Source organism: Garra rufa, chromosome 7 (assembly GCF_049309525.1).
Source record: "Garra rufa chromosome 7, GarRuf1.0, whole genome shotgun sequence".
Taxonomy (NCBI): Eukaryota; Metazoa; Chordata; class Actinopteri; order Cypriniformes; family Cyprinidae; genus Garra; species Garra rufa.
Window position 1 is genome coordinate 31,590,791 of NC_133367.1, and position 21,034 is coordinate 31,611,824.

A 21,034-nucleotide genomic window follows, 5' to 3' on the forward strand; every position below is an offset into this window, starting at 1 on the left:
GTAAAACTTGTTCAGGTGATCATTGATGCCAGAAATAGAAATCCAAACAGCAACTTTTGGCATAATAGTCATTTTGTTTCAGTTTTTTTTCTTTTCCTCTGCTTTTGTTTTGCTTCCTTTTTATTTTGCTTCAATTTGCTTTTTGTTTGTTTGTTTGTTTGTTGTTTTGTTTTAATTCAATTGATTTGCTGCTTTTGTTTTGCTTTGTTTTGTTTTCCATTGCTTTTATTGATTTTAGCTTCTCTTTGATATACTTTTGTATTGTTCTGCTTTCCCTTTGCTTTTTTTATTTTGTTTCAATTTGCTTTTTGTTGTTTTACTTTTTGTTTAGCTTTGCTTCATTTTGCTTTTTGTTTTCATTTTCCCTGCTTTTGTTTTGCTTCCATTAGCTTTTGTATTGTTCTGCTTTCCCTTTGCTTTACTTTGCTTTTTTATTTTGCTTGGTTTTGTTTTTCTTTCCTTCACTTTCGTTTTGTTTGGTATTGTTTTGCTTTCCCTTCTTCTGCTTTTGTTTTGGTTAAATTTTTATGTATTTATTTATTTTTGTTTAAATTTGCGTTTGCTTTGCTTTTTTAAGTTATCATCATCATTTGCTATTTTCACAGAACCGTTTATTATATAAATCCTAATTTTGATTCATTTATTGTTTTTGTTTTGCTTCATTTTTCCCTTTCCTGTTGTTTTGTTTTGCATCTCTTGGATTTTGTTTTCATTTCCTCTACTTTTGTTTTGCTTCCATTAGCTTTTGTTTAGCTTGGTTTTCCTTCCTTTCCTTCAATTTTGTTTTGTTTTGCTTCCCTTTTAATTAGTTTTGTATTGTTCTGCTTTCCCTATCCTCAGCTTTTTTGTTTCGCTTCAATTTGCTTTTTGTTTTGTTTTGTTGCTTTCTATTTTGTTTTAATTTGTTTTTTTTTTGTTTAATTTTTTTTTACTATCGTCATTTGAATCAAATCACAGTATTGTGTATTATATTCGTATTAATTTTGATTAATTTACTGTTTTTGTTTTGCTTGGTTTTACTTTCATTTCCTCTGCTTTTGGTTTTGCTTCCATTAAATTTTGTATTGTTCTGCTTTCCCTTTGCTTTTTTGTTTTGCTTTAATTTGCTTTTTGTTTTGTTTTTTGCTTTGCTTTTTTTGTTTTGTGCTTCCATTTGCTTTGTTTTGCATGGTTTTGTTTTTGTTTCCTTCACTTTGGTTTTGTTAACCTCCCATTTTTTTTGCTTTGTTTTGTTTTGATTGTTTTGCTTAAATTTGATTTTGCTTTTTTAAACATTATCATCATTTGCTATTTTTATTTGATTCATTTACTGCTTTTGCTTGTTTTTTTCTTTTCTTTCCTTTTGTTTTGTTTTGTTTTTGCTTCTCTTTGATTTTGTTTTCATTTCCTCTGCTTTTGTTTTGCTTCCATTAGCTTTTGTTTAGCTTGGTTTTGTTTTCCTTTAATTCAATTTTGTTTTGTTTTGCTTCCCTTTTAATTAGTTTTGTATTGTTCTGCTTTCCCTATCCTCAGCTTTTTTGTTTCGCCTCAATTTGCTTTTTGTTTTGTTTTGTTGCTTTTCTTTTTATTTAGTTTTAATTTGTTTTTTGTTTAAAATTTGTTACTATCATGATTTCAATCATATCACAGTATTGTGTATTATATTAATATTAATTTAGATTAATTTACTTTTTTGTTTTGTTTGGTTTTACTTTCATTTCCTCTGCTTTTGTTTTGCTTCCATTAGCTTTTGTTTAGCTTGGTTTTGTTTTCCTTTCTTTCAATTTTGTTTTGTTTTGCTTCCCTTTTAATTAGTTTTGTATTGTTCTGCTTTCCCTATCCTCAGCTTTTTTGTTTTGCTTAAATTAGCTTTTTGTTTTTTGTTTTGTTGCTTAATTTTTGTTTTGTTTTGTTTAAAATGTGTTACTATCATCATTTGAAGCATATCACAGTATTGTGCATTATATGAATATTAATTTTGATCAATTTACTGTTTGTGTTTTGGTTGGTTTTACTTTCCTTTCCTCTGCTTTTTTTGTTTCGCTTCAGTTTGCTTTTGGTTGTTTTGCGTTAGTTTGCCTTTTGTTTTCTTTTCCTCTGCATTTGTTTTGCTTCCATTAGCTTTTGCATTGTTTTGTTTCACTTTGCTTTTTGTTTTGTTGTTTGTTTTCCCCCATTTGCTTAGATTTGTTTTCCTTTCCTTCAGTTTTGTTTGAATCTGTTCATGTGTGTATGATCAGTAGGGTGAAACTTCAAGTTCAGGTGATCATCGATGCCAGAAACAGAAATAAAACGGCAACTTTTGGCATAATAGTCATTTATTAAAATATGACGGAAAGACTCGGAGAGCTTGTATGGAAACTCTTTATGGCAAGAGGTGACATCGGAGATGCGGGTCTGACTGCGGCTTCCAGCGCAACAAACAAGAGAATCCCAATCCGAACATTCAGGCAGGTAAGCAGACATCCAAAGCAGCTGCAGGACTTCCGGTGGTGGGGAACGAAATGGGGCACTGGATTTCTTAAGATTGTCGGTCTGATCAACACACAACACAGTAGAGTCACGAAACGAAGCAAATACAAACCAATTTGTCCCTAGATGGCATAAAGAAGTGGCCTTATGTACAAATGGGGGTGAAGATGCCATGCAGCAAATGTTGATTAAAGCAGTTGTGCTCATACAAAATACTTTTTACACCATTTTTGTCTGAAGTCATTTACATAGGGTGTGTAACATCATGTTTGTAAAAAAAATTGTTTGATGAATGGGATACTGTAAGTCACCATGGTGGCCGTTTTCACATTTCATTTCAGGTTTGATACAAGTTTTTTTTACTGTGTGGATGATACCTTTTGACCTTTTAAAGTCAACATGAAATGACATCTGTGACCCAGTTTACATCCATATTGTGACATGTTTCCATGTAAGAACAGGAAATTTTTATCAGAGAAATCATGGTGATACTTATTTTGGTGATGAATACATGTCGAAATAGAGCTAAATGTAGGTTTGCAGTGGATTTAGGGAAATAATTTACCTTTTAAAACACAAGCACCTACTTTTGAGGATATTTTTCAAGAAAAATGAAGGCTGAAGGTCAAGTTTGTCATCAAAAAAAACATATTGATGTGTGCTAATAGTAAGGTTTCCTTTTTTAAAAATCTATCATCATCATTTGCAATTGAATTATTATAGTGCCGTACATTATATTGGTCTTAGTTTTGATTCATTTACTGCTTTTGTTTTCCTTTCCTTTGCTTTAATTTGTTTATTTGTTTTTCTTCTCTTTGATTTTTTTGTATTGTTTTGCTTTTCGTTTTAAGTTTGTTTTTTGTTTTCGTTTCCTCTGTTTTTGTTTTGCTTGGTTCTGTTTTCCTTTACTTTGGTTTTGTTTTGCTGCTCTTTGATTTATTTTTGTATTGTTCTGCTTTCCCTTCACTTTTTTTATTTTTTTGTATTACTTTTCGTTTTTCTTTGCTTCAGTTTGCTTTTTGTTTTCATTTCCTCTGCGTTTGTTTAGCTTCCATTAGCGTTTGTATTGTTCTGATTTCCTCTTGCTTTTTAATTTTGTTTTAATTTGCTTTTGTTGTGCTTCCATTTGCTATTGTTTTGCTTTCCTTTCCCTTCATCTGTTTTTTTGTTTTTCTTCAATTGTTTTGCTTTGTTTAGTTTTGTTTGTTTTGCTTAAATTTGCATTTGCTTTGCTTTTTAAAAATCATCATTATCATCATTTGCAATTTTTACAGAACCGTTGATTGTATAAATCCTAATTTTGTTTTGTTTTGCTTCTCTTTGATTTTGTTTGGTATTATTCTGGTTTCCCTTCGCTTTTTTGTTTTGCTTCAGTTTGCTTTTTGATTTCATTTCCCCTGTTTTTTGTTTTGCTTGGTTTTGTTTTCCTTTCCTTTAATTTTGTTTTGTTTTGCTTCCCTTTAAATTTGTTTTGTATTGTTTTGCTTTCCCTGTCTTCAGCTTTTTGTTTAGCTTCAATTTGCTTTTTGTTTTGTTTTGTTGCTTTGCTTTTTATTTTGCTTTTATTAGTTTTTTGTTTAAATTTGAATCATATCACAGTATTGTGTATTATATTAATATTAATTTTGATTAATTTACTGTTTTTGTTTTGCTTGTTTTTTTTTTTTTTGTCTGCTTTTTTGTTTTGCTTCCATTAGCTTTTGTTGTTTGTTTCACTTTGATTTTTTTTTTTTTTTTTTTTTTGTCAGTTTGCTTTTGTTTGTTTTTTGGTTTTGTTCTCCTTTCCTTTGATTTTTTTTGCTTCCCTTTTATATTGTTTTACATTATTTTGCTTTGTTCTGCTTCCCCTTTCTCTGCTTTTTTGTTCTGCTTCAATTTGCTATTTTGTTGTTTTGCTTTTTATTTAGTTTTGCTTGAATTTGCTCTTTGTTTCATTAAGTTTTGCTTCAATTTGTTTTTTATTTTACTTAAATTATCTTTTGCTTGGTTGTTTTGTTTACCTTCCTTTTGCTCTTGTTTTGTTTCGCTTTGCTTTCCTTTATTTGCTTTGCTTCCTACTTGTATTTTTTTGCTTTGTTCAGCTTTTCCTTCCTCTGCTTTTTTGTTTTGCATCAATTTGATTTTTGTTTTGTTTCGCTGTTTATTTAGTTTTTCTTCAATTTGCTTTTGCTTTGTTTTTAAAATAAAAACTATCATTATCATTTGTAAATATTATAATATAATTTATTATACTAGTCTTAATTTTATTTAATTTACTGCTTTTGTTTCACTTGGTTTTTTGTTTTCCTTTCCTGTTTTTGATTTGCGTCCATTAGCTTTTGTCACTTTGCTTTGCTTTTTGTTTAGTTTCCATTTGCTGTTGTTTTCAGTTTCGCTTGGTTTTATTGTCCTTTCTTTCACTTTTGTTTTGTTTTGCTTTGCTTCCTACTTGTATTGTTTTGCTTTGTTCAGCTTTCCCTTCCTCTGCTTTTTTGTTTTGCTTCAATTTGCTTTTACTTTGCTTTCTATCAATTTCATCATTTGCAATTATTCTTCATTTTGAGTAATTTACTGCTTTTGTTTTGTGTTTTATTTTGCTTTCCTTTCCTCTGTTTATATTTTTTCATTTTGTTTTGCTTCAGCTTTTGTTTCTTTGTAATTATTACATTATCGTTTATTATATTAGTCTTAATTTATTTAATTTACTGCTTTTGTTTTGCTTGTTTTTTTTTTTGTTTCGCTTTAGTTTTGCCTTTCCTTTTGCATCCATTAGCTTTTGTTGTTTCCCTTTGCTTTTGTTTTCAGTTTTGCTTGGTTTTATTGGCCTTTCTTCTACTTGTGTTTTGTTTTGTTTTGCTTCCTACTTGTATTGTTTTGCTTTATTCAGCTTTCCCTTCCTCTGCTTTTTTGTTTTGCTTCAATTTGTTTTTACTTTGCTTTTTGAATAAAATCCATTATCATTTGCAATTATCACAGTATTGTTTATTATATTAATCTTAATTTTATTTGAGTTACTGATTTCGTTTTGCTTGTTTTTTTGTTTTTTTTGTTTTCCTTTCCTCTTTTTGGTTTACTTCCATTAGCTTTTGCTGTTTCGCTTTGCTTTTTGTTTTGTTTCCATTTGCTTTTGTTTCGCTTGGTTTTATTGTCATTTCTTTCACTTTTGTTTTGTTTTGCTTTGCTTCCTACTTGTATTGGTTTGCTTTGTTCAGCTTTCCCTTCCTCTGCTTTTTTGTTTTGCTTTAATTTGCTTTTACTTTGCTTTCTATCAGTTTCATCATTTGCAATTATTCTTAATTTTGATTAATTTACTGCTTTTGTTTTGTGTTTTGTTTTGTTTCCCTTTCCTCTGTTTATGTTTTGTTTCAATTAGATTTGTTTTGCTTCACTTAGCTTTTTTTGTTTTGCTTAAATTTGCTTTTGTTTCTTTGTAAATATTACAGTATTGTTTGTTATATTAGTCTTAATTTGATTTAATTTACTGCTTTTGTTTTGCTTGGGTTTTTTTTCGCTTTAGTTTTGCTTGTTTTGCCTTTCCTTTGTTTTTGGTTTGCGTCCATTAGCTTTTGTCGTTTCGCTTTGCTTTTTGTTTAGTTTTTTTGTTTTGCTTGTTTTTTTTCCCTTTCCTCTGCTTTTGCTGTTTCGCTTGGTTTTATTGTCATTTCTTTCACTTTTGTTTTGTTTTGTTTTGCTTTGCTTCCTACTTGTATTGGTTTGCTTTGTTCAGCTTTCTATTTATATTTGCTTGTACTTTGCTTTCTATCGATTTCATCATTTGCAAATATTCTTAATTTTGATTCATTTACTGCTTTTGTTTGGTTTTTGTTTAGCTTTTTAACCGAATAACATTGGCTATAACATAACATTTTCTGCCCTAGGTGACACCAGTTGACAGACATGGAAGTAAATTGGATCAGTTTGGATTTCATGTTGACACTGACACCAAGTTTATATAACACAGTCAAATGAAGCGTTCAGGAAAAACAACGGCAGTCCCCAAGTATCAAAGCTCTCATCCGTTCATTGTGAAGCAAACAGGTAATGTACAAGTGAAGGACAGACGCTGTCTTTGGTATAGAACACAGACGCTATCATGAAAACATTCAGATAGAAAAGATGCAGCAGTCAGTCACACCGGATCACTTCAGTACAGCTCTTGGTATTTTACAGTGGCAGGACCGATGGTTGTTTAATGTCAATCACTCCGTAACTGCATCTCGTATCTACATGTTTAAAAACGTGCTACAGTAAACAAATACATTTAGTCATGACCCCACCCCACTGTGCAGGAACACATGGATGAAACCAAAACAATAAATTAAGCTTAACCAGTGACGTACATTTCAAACGTAGAACGTAAAAACAGATGTCCACAGAAATAAGCCAGCACAATTACAAAAAAAAAGAAACGAAAGAAAGAGAGAGAAACATTTCGAAAACTCAGTTTTAAGTGAGATTCCTCTCCGATTTAGTGTCTCACGACATAATTAAGTACTGGTTAAGAAAGATGAAAACTGTACACACCTATAAAGCAAACGAGAGGAATATAATCTTTTCTGAACGTTTTTGTGTCGTTTTTATATGAAATCATTGCTTTGCAATTGAACGCATCACAGTTATCTCCCACATGACCACATGAATGTAAACACCTCTTATTTCTTTTCAATTGTATAACATTAATACTTTATATATATGTACTTTTTATTTTACATATCGTAATTCACATCAGCACGGTTAGCTAGCATGGAAATGAAATAAGGCAAGACTCACATGACTGTGACATCACAAATTATTAATACTGATAGTTAAGGTTGTTTTTTTTTTTTTTTTTCCTTTCTGTCTATTTTGATCTCTGCAGGCTTTGGTCTTGTGTTGACGGAGGCGCTATTTCTTCACACTGGCTCTGAGACTGCACTTTATTCGCATTCACATTTGTTGATGAGCAAACTGCAAAATGTTCTGAGCAGGAAAAAACTACACCAGTAAATGAAAAAGGTGTGTTTTGAGGTAAATGTTTTTGAGTCTTTTTGAGGGTGGATTTTCCAGGTCACACTGCATCCCACAAATCAAAGAATGAGAAATTATTTTGAAATTATTTTCAGTTCTTATGTTTTGGTAACTGTTAATAATTATTAATTCCTATTTCCATGACAATCCTGCATTTTTACTCTCAAATTTTAGTTTATTGTGAATTGTCTTTTAAATGTTTTCTTTTAATATGAATTATTTTAATTCATTTGATATTAAAATTGTTAGTGGTTATTAATTCTTCCTTTTATTTAGCGTTTTATTCCCAAAATTCTATTTTACTGCAAATTGTAATTTTTTTGTTGTTGTTGTTGTTGTTGTTGAGAATTTAGCACATTTCCCTCCATAATTCATGTTATATGGCTTATTTTTATTAAACTAACTAAATTGTTAATCATTACTAATGTCAATTTAGTATTTTTACAACCAAAAGTGACAATTTTGGCAAATTATTTTCCACCAAAATTTATTTTTACTTTTATGACAATTGTGTCTTATTGTGAATTGTTACATTTTTATTAATTGTCATGACAATTTAGCTCCAAAATTAATTTTTAGAATGAATTATATAAATTTAACAATAATTGCATTCTTATTTTCATGAAAAATTTAGCATTTTTACAACCAAAATAATTTTATGAATTATGTATTCAAGACATTTTTGTATGCGGTGACAATTTAGCACATTTGCCTCCAAAATTCTTTTTTAATATGAATTATTTTAATTCAATTCATAATAAAACTGTTCATGATTATTAATTCTTACTTTAATGACAATTTGGCATTTTATTCCCAAAATTCAGTTTTATTGTGTATTGTTTCATTTTTCTAAATTGTCATGACAATTTAACACATTTAACTCTAAAATATTTTTTTATAAAAAATATTTTCATTAAATGCATAATATAACTGTTAATAATTATCCATTCTTATTTTCATGACAATTTAGCATTTTTACAACCAATTTTTTTTTTGTTATAAATTGTGAATTCATTTTTTAAAATATATTAAGATAATTTAGCACATTTCCATCCAAAATTCTTTTTAATATGAATTATTTTAGTTCAATTCATAATAAAACTGTTCATGATTATTAATTCTTACTTTTATGACAATTTGGCATTTTATTCCCAAAATTCATTTTTTTATTGTGAATTGACATGACAATTTAGCACATTTAACTCAAAAATGAATTTTTAAAATATAAATTATTTTTTATTAAATGAATAATAAAATTTTTAATAATTATCCATTCTTATTTTCATGACAATTTAGCATTTTTACAACCAATTTTTTTTTTGTTATAAATTGTGAATTCATTTTTTAAAATATATTAAGATAATTTAGCACATTTCCATCCAAAATTCTTTTTAATATGAATTATTTTAGTTCAATTCATAATAAAACTGTTCATGATTATTAATTCTTACTTTTATGACAATTTGGCATTTTATTCCCAAAATTCATTTTTTTATTGTGAATTGACATGACAATTTAGCACATTTAACTCAAAAATGAATTTTTAAAATATAAATTATTTTTTATTAAATGAATAATAAAATTTTTAATAATTATCCATTCTTATTTTCATGACAATTTAGCATTTTTAAAACCAAAATTCTTTTAATATGAATTATTTAAATTAATAATAAAAATGTACTTTTATGATAAATTAGCATTTTATTTCTAAAATGTTTTTATTGCAAACTGTTAAATGGTAAAAAAATTGTCATGGCAGTTTAGCACATTAAATTATTTTCATTAACCTAATAAAAAATGGTTAATAATTATATATTCTTTTCATGACAATTTCACATTTTTACAACCCAAATTGTTGTACTATGAATTATGTATTTTTTTTTTTTTCCAAATTGTCATGACAATGTAAGACATTTAACTCTAAAATTCATTTTTAATATGAATTATTTTAACAATAAAATAGTTAATAATTATTCATTCTCATTTTTATGACAATTTAACACATTTCCGATTCTAAAATTCTTTTTAATTTGCATTTTATTTGCAAAATTCTGTTTTATTGTGCATTGTTAAATGTTTATTAATTATCATGACAATTTAGCAGCTCCAGAATTAATTTTGAATAGAAATTATTTTAATTATGACAGCATTTAGCACATTTTTCCAACAAAATTCATTTCGTATTATGAATTACTTTTTATTCAGAATTTATTATTTCAATTGACTTTGCATAATAAATAATTTAACCATTTTTTTTCCCTACTACTGGACATCAATAATTTCTCAATTCTTTCTTAAGATTTTGAGATTAAATATGACCCGGACGCGTTCTCGACAGGTTTTTGTGACATTCATCCCTTTCCCACTTTTGGAGAGAAAAAATAGGTAAAGCAGCCTCAGAGTGACAAAGAAGAAAAAATGGCTGCCCATTTGAAAAGAGAAAGTTGCGTCATTTTTTTTGGTGAGGTGTTTGGAATAAAGTCTTGGTTGGCGCAGATGTGGGAAATGGCTGGTTGTCCATCTTACCTCCGCTACTGGCTCGGGCCCAGCTTGTGTGCCTTAAAACAGACAGAGGAAGGCCACATGGCCAGGTCCTAATGGAAACTTTGGGTCAACGCTGGCAAACCAGTCTTGAAAGAGCACCCAGTTCCTTTCCCGGTAATCTTAAAACCTGCCACCTCAAGAAGTCTGAGTGTAAGGTGGACGTTTCGATCAGCTGCACACAGAACAAATAACGACTGACAGTCATGGTTTCCACAATACTATGACAAATCCGCAGCCTAGAGGTCTCTGATTCCTTCATTTCTTGACCAGAAATGCCCTTCGAGCCAAAACCCTCGCGTTTGGGTTTTCAGATCCGAGTCTCAGCGCAAACCCATGCGGTCGGTGCGCGTCTGCCGCGCGTTTGGTCGTCGAAAGGCTATGTCTGGTGATGACGCTGGACTGAGGTGGTGCTGGGAGCGGTGCGTGCGATGTGTCGAGACGAAAGGCTCCTCAGGCACGTTTGGCGTGCAGCATCTCTATTAGTAGATTGTTACAGGGCACGTCACCGTTCAGGTGTTTGTAGTACAGATACTCCTCGGCCTGCAGGCTGATGGCCCGGATCTCCGGCAGCCGCAGCAGCAGCTGGCCGAACTTGTCCGTCTGCTGAGGGTAGTTGCACATCACGTAGTCCAGCAGCGCCGCGTTGACCTGTTCCTGGACGCTCTCCACCAGGTGGAAGTTCTCCAGGTTCTTGACGTCTGAGGAAAGATGAGATAAAGACACATTTTTGGTTACTGAAATGTGTTTTTTTATGTTTTGAGAATCAGAATCAGACAACCAGTCTCTTATGCTCACCAAGCCTGCACTGATTTGATTAAAAATACAGTAATATTGTAAAAAAAAAATGCTGCAATTTAAAACTAGCTCAGTGAAGTTTACAAAGTTTGAAGTTGGCTTGAAAAACCCTTGACTGTTGGAAAAGCTTGAAGTTTGAAAGTTTAGATAAATTAGATGTTGATATCATGTTTGTATCATGATTAGCATGTTGCTAGACTGTTTTTAGCATGAGTAGCTAGAAGGTTTTTAGCATTTTTTTTTTTCAGGTTTTTAACACATTGTTAACATTGTTAGCAAGTTCCCTGGTGAAAAAAAAAACAGCTAAAACCAGCCTAGGCTGGTTGGCTGGTTTTAGCTGGTCATAGCTGGAAGGCAGGCTGGTTTTAGAGGGGTTTTGTCCACTTTTCCAGCCTGGTCAGGCTGGTCTTAGCTGGTCAGGCTGGTCTTAGCTGGTCTTAGCTGGTCTTAGCTGGTCAGGCTGGTCTTAGCTGGTCTTAGCTGGTCTTAGCTGGTCAGGCTGGTCTTAGCTGGTCAGGCTGGTCTTAGCTGGTCAGGCTGGTCTTAGCTGGTCAGGCTGGTCAGGCTGGTCTTAGCTGGTCAGGCTGGTCTTAGCTGGTCTTAGCTGGTCAGGCTGGTCTTAGCTGGTCTTAGCTGGTCTTAGCTGGTCAGGCTGGTCTTAGCTGGTCTTAGCTGGTCAGGCTGGTCTTAGCTGGTCAGACTGGTCTTAGCTGGTCAGGCTGGTCTTAGCTGGTCAGGCTGGTCTTAGCTGGTCTTAGCTGGTCAGGCTGGTCAGGCTGGTCTTAGCTGGTCAGGCTGGTCTTAGCTGGTCTTAGCTGGTCAGACTGGTCTTAGCTGGTCAGGCTGGTCTTAGCTGGTCAGGCTGGTCTTAGCTGGTCTTAGCTGGTCAGGCTGGTCTTAGCTGGTCAGGCTGGTCTTAGCTGGTCAGGCTGGTCTTAGCTGGTCTTAGCTGGTCAGGCTGGTCTTAGCTGGTCAGGCTGGTCTTAGCTGGTCTTAGCTGGTCAGACTGGTCTTAGCTGGTCAGGCTGGTCTTAGCTGGTCAGGCTGGTCTTAGCTGGTCAGGCTGGTCTTAGCTGGTCAGGCTGGTCTTAGCTGGTCAGGCTGGTCTTAGCTGGTCTTAGCTGGTCAGGCTGGTCTTAGCTGGTCAGGCTGGTCTTAGCTGGTCAGGCTGGTCTTAGCTGGTCTTAGCTGGTCAGGCTGGTCTTAGCTGGTCAGGCTGGTCTTAGCTGGTCAGGCTGGTCTTAGCTGGTCTTAGCTGGTCAGGCTGGTCTTAGCTGGTCTTAGCTGGGAGACCAGCTAAAACCAGCCACTTCCAGATTAAACCAGCTAAGACCAGCCAACCAGCCTAGGCTGGTTTTAGCTGTTTTTTTTCACCAGGGTTGCTAGTATGTTTTTAACAGGTTTAACATGTTGATAACATATTTCTACATATTTAACATGGTTAGCTTGTAGTTAGCATGATTAGCATGTTGCTGCCATGATTTAGCAAATTTGTAGCATTTTGTTAACATTACTTAACATGATTAGCATGTTGTTAGCAAAAATGTTAAAACATTTTGTAATGTTTTTAGCATGAGTAGCATCTTTCTAGCATAATTTAACACATTGTTAAGCATTGTTAGCAAGTTGCTAGCATGTTTTTAACATGTTTAACATGTTGATGACATATTTCTAATATGATTAGCATGTTGTTAGCATAGTTAGAATTTTGCCATGATTTAGCAAATGTGTAGCATTTTGTTAACATTACTGAACATGATTAGCATGTTGTTAGCAAAAATGTTATAAAAAATTAGTGTTTTTAGCATGAGTAGCATCCTTCTAGCATGATTTAACACATTGTTAACATTGTTAGCAAGTTGCTAGTATGTGTCGGCGCCGATAGCCTTGTGGGCAGCGTGTCGACATACAGCGCCGTCGAGCTCCGGGCGTCCCGTGTTCGAATCCCGCCTCGAGGACCTATCCCGCCCCCGCCCCCCATCTCTCTCCCACTTCGCTTCCTGTCAATTCCGATCTGTCCTATCAAAATAAAGGCAAAAACGCCAAAAATAAATCTTTAAAAAAAAAAAAAAAAAAAAAAAGTTGCTAGTGTGTTCTGTAACATGTTTAACATTTTCTAATATGATTAGCATGTTTTTAACATGGTTAGCATGTTGCTACCATGATTTAGCCATTTGTAGCATGTTTTTAACACTGATTAGCATGTTGTTAGCACATTTTGCTACCATGTTTTAGCAAATTTTTTGCATGTTGTTAGCGTTGTTTAAGATGGGTAGCGTGTTGTTAGCATGATTTAACATGAGCTAACATGATTTACCATGTTAGTATGATTAGCGTGTTGTTAGCATGATTTAGAAAGTTGCTAGTATGCTGTTAACATAATGTACCATGTTGCTAACATGATTAGCACATTGCTAACATTTTAACATTTTGCTGACATTATTAACATGTTGTCAACATGTTTCCAGCAATGATTAGCATGTTTCTAATATGATTAACATATTACTATTACATATTACAATTACTAGTTTTTAACATGATTAGAATGTTGCTAGCATGTTGCAAATGTGATTTAGCACATTTCTAACATGTTGTTAGCATGGTTAGCATATTGCTACCATTATTTAGCCGTTTACATTATTTAACATGATTTGCATTTTGCTACCATGTTTTAGAAACGTTTAGCATGTTATTAGCATTATTTAAGATGGGTAGCATGTTGTTAGCATGATTAGTGTGTTGCCAACATGGTTTAGCACATTTTTAGCATGTCGGCATAATTAAACATGTTGTTAGCATGATTTAACATTTGCTAACATGATTTAAGATTGCTAGTACGATTAGCATGTTGCTAGCTTGATTTAGAAAGTTGTTCGCATTCTGTAAACATGATTTACCATGTTGCTAACGTGATTAGCACACTGCTAGCATGATTTATCATGTTGCCAGCATAGTAATGTGATGCTAAGGTATTTTAGAATGTTGCTAGCATGATTTAGCATGTTAGCACAGTAGTGTGATGCTAGCATTTTGATAGCAAATAATAGTGTGATGCTAGCTTATTTTAACATTTTATTAGCATGATTTAACATGTTGCTAGCACATAGTGTAATGCTAGCTTATTTAAGCATTTTGCTAAAATGATTTAATGTTACTAGTAGTAGTGCGATGCCAGCATATTGTAGCATGTTGCTAGCATTTTTTAGCATGTTGCTGGTGTGATTAACCAAATTAGTATGTTGTTAACATGACTTAGCATGAATTAGCATTTGCTGTTTAACATGAATTCAATAAATAGATAGATAGATTAGTAATATTAGCTAGAATGGAAACTATTAGTCTTATTATACAAAAGCCTCAATGAAAGTCTATGGGAGACAAAAGTTTTGATCCTCTCAATGGAAGTCTATGGGGTTTTGGTGGTTTTGATGGTCTGGTTTTCAAAAACTGTAAGCCGGATCAGTTAGAAAAGATGAAGCAATTAACTAAAGAACAGTCAGAGGGTCTGACCCGAGTTTAGTGGTTGCAGAGTTAAAGCTTAGCAGATCGGTAATTTTCAGCATCATTACTTCAGTCTTCAGTGTCACGTGATCAAAATAAATTTCAATTATTTCAGACTTTTGAACAGTAGCATATATATTTTATTCCATGCTCAAAAACCTCTGGAGATTTTGCTGGGAAAGTGAATTAATTTGGGAGAAACGGATCTCCAGGGATCTAGTTTTTCATCAGACGTTTACGCTCTACGTTTTCCTTGTCACGTCTTTAATTTACGGCGTGTTAATGTGTTGCGGCGAGCTGCATGTGTTCTTATGTTTCAGATGAAGGGTGTGGATGGCTCTGTGGCAGCAGGAGCTGCTAATGAATCCCTGGCGTGTGGCTCTATTTAATCAGGGTTTGAGGGGCCACCTCATGTGATCTTTTATTTATCCCTTTGACCTGGGGTTGAACGGGAGCGTGGTCATCCCGCTGTAATGGAGACTGCTGGGGTCCGAACGATTGTGAGAGCACTCGGACCCACCCAGCCATATCTAATGAGCCAGCTGACACTTCTCTGCCTGCTCTCTTTTCCCCTAAAAATAATCGAGACCGCCTCGGCCGACAAAAAAAAGAGGGGGTGTAGGGGGAAGTGACTCCATCAGCAATGTAATGAGGTCTGTAGAACAAGCCGTGAGTCCTTCACAGCAGCACTGGTGAGGATGTTTGACCCCTGGGTGACACCAGCAGGCACAATCAGGATGAGGAAGGGGGAGGGGTTAACCAGAAGGTGACCAATTACAAATCTCCAGCACCAGACGGGTTATTTTAGCCCTCGCGAAAAGCGGTAAACAAACAATGTGGTCCACAGACCTGTCAGTCAAGTTGTTTTTGAGGGCGAGATATTAAGGAAGCCTATCTATCTATCTATCTATCTATCTATCTATCTATCTATCTATCTATCTGACATGTCTGTCTGTCTGTCTGTCTGTCTGTCTGTCCATCTCTATCAGAACAATTTTCTTAACTGAATGAATCAATTTGCTGACTTTCCAAATGTTGTTACTTTGGTTTCTCGTTCCAAATTTCTGCGAGTGAGTTGCGACTCTTTTATTTTTCCACACTAATTAAAGAAAGTCATTACAACAAAAAGTCCAATTTTAATTGCTAATTCTTGTGGGGCTGCGTTTGAACATGAAAACCCAAAGCACGGGGAGGGGTTAAAAGAGTCGACTGATCGATGACAATGGCTTGATCTCTTCCGCCTCGAGCAAGAGAGGCAGGTTGTGAGCAGAGAATTAACGTGTTTGTTTAATTTATCCACGACAAGAAACGCTTAATCATGCCCTGCTGACAGATACTGAAAAAAAAGCAGGAAAAACGTACAAGCAGCAGTTATCCAGTCAGGTTGAAGCATCGCATGGTAAGCACTCTTATTTTCTATCTCAACATTTAGCCACTGTGGGACTAATTATCAACTTTTTCTCTTTTTTTTTTTTTCATGAAACAGCCTTAGTGTGCACTAGGGCCGGGATGTAGCCTGCCTCTAAACCCTTAGGTCCTGAGGAATACATTGTTCATTTGACTAGCGCTCATGCTAGACGACCCCACATATCCACTCGCAGACACCCCCAGCACCACCCCTCGCCTCGTGATATGCTGGGATGCTTTTTAATTAGAAAGGATTTTCTAAGTGAAAAAAGATCATTCCACGAGAAAATCATGCCAGCAACCCCCAAAGCCCTCATGAGCTTCATTTGTATACTGACATGGATGCACAAATATAGCAGGACCGCGCTCGCCAAACACAAACTTGTTGGTCAGCTCGCTACAGTAATGGCATATTGATTGCAATTTGTTAGTATGCATAATGCAAATGAAGATATACAAGGATATGAAATTTCAGAATTTCACTGCTAATAGTTTAGTCAATGAGCAATTAAATCATAATACCAAATTTGAAAGGCAAATGATAAATCCATTGACATTTCTAGCAGGCAGATGTCAGTGTAATGAATGACTTCCTTTTGGAAGCTAATCAGAAACAATATTGTTTAAAAGCAAGGCAGCTCACTACAGTATTGTATATTTGTAAAAGTTTATGACTGTGTCGAGTGTGTGTACAAAGAGTTTCAAAGGGCAGAACATCTCCCTTCCTTTGGCTTTACAGCATGCTGTAATCATATACTGTAGTCAGTCAAGCATGTCAAAATTTCATCTTTATTCATCATTAACTTTTCCCAGATTCGCACCAATCAGGAAGTGGGGCGGTGCATGAACTCCGCTGACCTCCAAACACCGTTTTTCATCTGATCGGGCCCCTGAAGCTCTGCTCGTGGCCAATGTCCACCTGGTCACTGGTGATAATATTTACTCAACGTTGTTTTACTTTTGCGTTTTATATTTTGAGAGCTTATGGATGCAACAGTGATCCGTCCAAACTTGGTTCTCTTTATCGCCGCATATCAATGAGCTCATCACTTGTTTCTCTGAGGTTTGTTCTTCCTGACTAAGCCACGCAAAGCCAGGAGGGACGTGAAGGGCTCAATCTGCTCGTCCCCGGTCACCTCTGACCGCTATGAAAGGGAATTAAACAGGACTAAGTACAGTTGGGGATATATTAAGTCAAATGTAAGCCCGTCATAGCAGGTAGAAGAGACGTCCCCGTCGCCCAAGGATGGTTTTGATGCTGCGCACTTGATGCGGGGAGGGAGGGTATAAAACGCCTTAGGCAGTGCTTAATTTGAGCCGGATCCTACCGGATCCTGTTCCGGCAAATGTCAGATTTTGGATTTTTGCGTTCCGGTATTTATTTTTAAAGATCCGGCATTAACAAGTGCTTTCGTGACAGTGCATGCGTGCATACAAGACAGAGCAAGCGTAGGTTTATGTAGATGTGTTTGGAGGATGTGTGTTGGTCCTCAACATATTTTCGACCAATCTGCTTTTTTAAGTTCAAAATCGCTCTCATTGATTGGTGCTTACTGCTTAACCCACTCTTTCCAAACGTGCACTGCTAGCAAAACATATTAGTGAGCAGCGGAAAGTTTAGAAAGAGACTGTAATATTAGAAATAATACCAAATCAAGCTAAATATTATAATGTATACACATTATCAACACTATAAACATAACTATAAGTTACTCTGACTCCAAAACAAATCATTTAAATGTAACGGTATTCAGCACAAGAATTAAACAAAATAAATAAAGCTGAGAAACCAAAACAAAGCGAAACTAAAAATACCAGGCATTGGGCTCACGTACCTCTGTAATTCGGCTTAAATCAAAGTGTTTCCATATTCGCAATGTATTTGAATAATAAACTGTTATTTATAATGTATACTAGGCTTTGTACTTTACGTTCACATATAGACGGAAAAATATCCTCTTCAGCAAAAATGCGCCAGCAGAGTGGACTGATTATACTATGCTACAGATTATTTAAATTGACCAGAGTAACATTATAAATGTTTGATTGACTGTATTCTATTTTGATAATGCACAGACGGCAATGTCAAGTTTGAGTTGCCAGAATATGTGGCGCGCGCCAGCGCGATCGAATAGCTGAAACATAAAATACTCCACTGTTTTTGGTCATACAGAACGAGTTGGACATAATTCCGTAAAATGTTTTATTTATGCACGCTCGCAGGATGCGCGTTCTATCATTTCGGTTCTTGGTTTCCTTTTTGTAAACCTGTTTGCGCCTTACATTTGTTTAAAATGTTTTAATTATTTAAGTCAGATATATTTTTTATATTTAAACCTTTCATATATAGACTATGATTGTATTTTATTTTTATGACAACACATTTTATTTTTAATGTAACTTACATTTCCATCATCCTGATGACCCAGGGTTTTTGCCCTAGGCTGCAGTCCATGCAGAAACTATGCGCTTAGTTGTGGCATCACCGTTTAATGGCGTGATTGAACGTTCCGGTAAAACTGAAGTTGTATTGTCAGTGTCGGTCACAGCGCCTTTTAACTGTTGTTTTCGATCCGGCAATTATTTATTTACAAATTAAGCACTGGCCTTAGGTGTGATGAAATAAACACGAGAAGCTGGGGCAAACGTTTCTTGTTACAAATGCTAGCTGAAAGGCACTCTGCCTGCTCTTAAGGTGAGGGAAAATATATTTACATCTGCTTATCTGTTGGCGCAATCACTGTCAGGAGCTCGCAGGTTCAGGGTGTGGGCTGAACCCACGATAATGATCACAATAAAACTCTCTGTGTTTGGAAGGTAATAAATGAAATGGCTTTATCAACAGTTAGCTGAGTATCTATCTATCTATCTATCTATCTATCTATCTATCTATCTATCTATCTATCTATCTATCTATCTATCTATCTATCTATCTATCTATCTATCTATCTATCTATCTATCTATCTATCTATCTATCTATCTATCTATCTATCCTCAGTCTGCCTACCTTTTGGCTAGCTGTGTCCATCCGTCCATCTATCTATCCTTCTGTCTGTCTGTCCTCAGTCTGTCTACCTTTTGCCTATCTCCATCCGTCATCTATCTGTCTCTCTATCCATCTCTCTGTCCTCAGTCTGTCTAACTTTCAGCTATTTATGTCTGTCCGTCTATCCGCCTGTCTGTCTATCCATTCATCCATCCATCCATCTATTTATCTGTCTGTCTGTCCTCAGTCTGTCTATTATTCAGCTATCTATGTCCGTCTGTCCATCCATCCATCCATCTGTCTATTTGTCTGTCCTCAGTCTGTCTACCTTTCAGCTATGAATGTCCATCCATCTATCTATCTATCTGTCTGTCCTCAGTCTGTCTACCTTTTGCCTATCTCCATCTGTCTGTCTATCCGTCTCTCTGTCCTCAGTCTGTCTAACTTTCAGCTATTTATGTTCGTCCGTCTATCTATCCATCTGTCTATCTATCCATCTGTCTATCCTCAGTATGTCTACTTTTTAGCTATATATGTCTGTCCATCATCCATCCATCCATCCATCTAATTATCTGTCTGTCTATCCATCTCTCTGTCCTCATTCTGTCTAACTTTTAGCTATCTATGTCCGTCCATCTATCTATCCATCTGTCTGTCTTCAGTCTGTCTACCTTTTAGCTATCTATGTCTGTCTGTCCTTCCATCCATCCATCCATCATCCATCTGTCTATTCGTCTGTCCTCAGTCTGTCTACCTTTCAGATATCTATCTATCTATCTATCTATCTATCTATCTATCTATCTATCTATCTATCTATCTATCTATCTATCTATCTATCTATCTATCTATCCATCTTTTAGTTATCTATGCCTGTACGTCTATCTATCCATCCATCCATCCATCCATCCATCCATCTATCAATCAATCTATCTATTTATCTGTCTGTCTGTCCTCAGTCTATCACATTTCTTGAAAAAGTGTCTGGAAAACCATAATTTTCATAGGCGGTTCTTTTCTGAACAGCCAAACAGACTTCTGAGACTCTCTCGACTCCTTCCTGTCCATCTTTATCTTATCACGATCACCTCTGAGCGTCTTTATATTTGCATTCAACACGTTTTCGTGCCAGTTGATTGCATGCGCAGGATGGAGAGGCGCGTTGAGCTCGTCTTGTTTATAATAAAGTGACAGAAAATCATTCAGGGGTCAAGTATCCCCCCAAAACTCTACCTGCAGTCCAGATCCTGCCCATAGTGGAAACCACACACCTAATGAGGTCATTAAAGCCAAGCCTCCATCAATATCTCTCTCTTTTTCCCCCTCTATCCCTTTTTTTTTTTTTTTTTACAAATTTGAATTAATAATTCAGCACAGTGCCTGGGGATGTATATTTCCTGAGTGAAGGACAGTTAACCCATAGCATGATTTTTCCTCCTTTTATATGGCCACTTTCTTCATATTTTTTTTTTAATATTCATATTTGACCATCGTAGTGTTTGCATGCATTGCATGAGATGACCTAAACAGTGCTGTTTTTTCTCAGTTTTTGTCTTTCCCTTACACGCAAACTAACGCTGCTTCTATATTTTGATAGATGTGAGTTTGAATTCTGGCTTAATTCATTCCGCTTAGAAGCTGCAGTCTCCTTTACCTCGAGGGTAACGTTACATGACGTGTTTGTAAGCTTCCTGTCAAAGCTAAGCTAATTTGTGGAGCTTTAGCTTAACTACTGGCAAGAAGGATAAAAGTAATAAAATATCATCATAAGATGTGAAGCGTGCAGAGATTAAATACATAAAATGAAGCATATTTTTAATTCCCAAATAACTGCTGGATGATAAATGATTTAGTTCCCCGCTAATGAGAAAAAGATCATCTCTGACCAAAATATGTGCAGAATATATGCTACTACTATTATATGCTACTAATATATCTACTACTCTTTATTTTATTCTTTCAGGTCATTTACTGGCATGGCACAACAAGAGTTTGAATTTGAACATGAAGAATAGCGAAGGTAACTCTATCACCCTAAACCTAAACATGCTCCAACACGTTAAGCCCCTCCTCTCTTCCATCATTTCCTGTCCTCAGTCGCATTGTCCCTACTGTCATAAAAATGGCAACCCTTCAGACACATAATAGTTAAACGACAAGACAGTTTCCAAGCATGGAAAACACCAGGAATAGACAACACCCCACTCGGCCACTCTTCCCAGCATTCCCACTGTTGACAGACAACACTCGGCCCTTGGCCACGTCTCTTAGTGACCTCACGCCTCTTCTGCCATTCTTGTTAAAGCTTCTCCCCCAAGCGAGACAATGTTTAGATGAATTCTCATCTCTATATTTGTCCCTGTAGT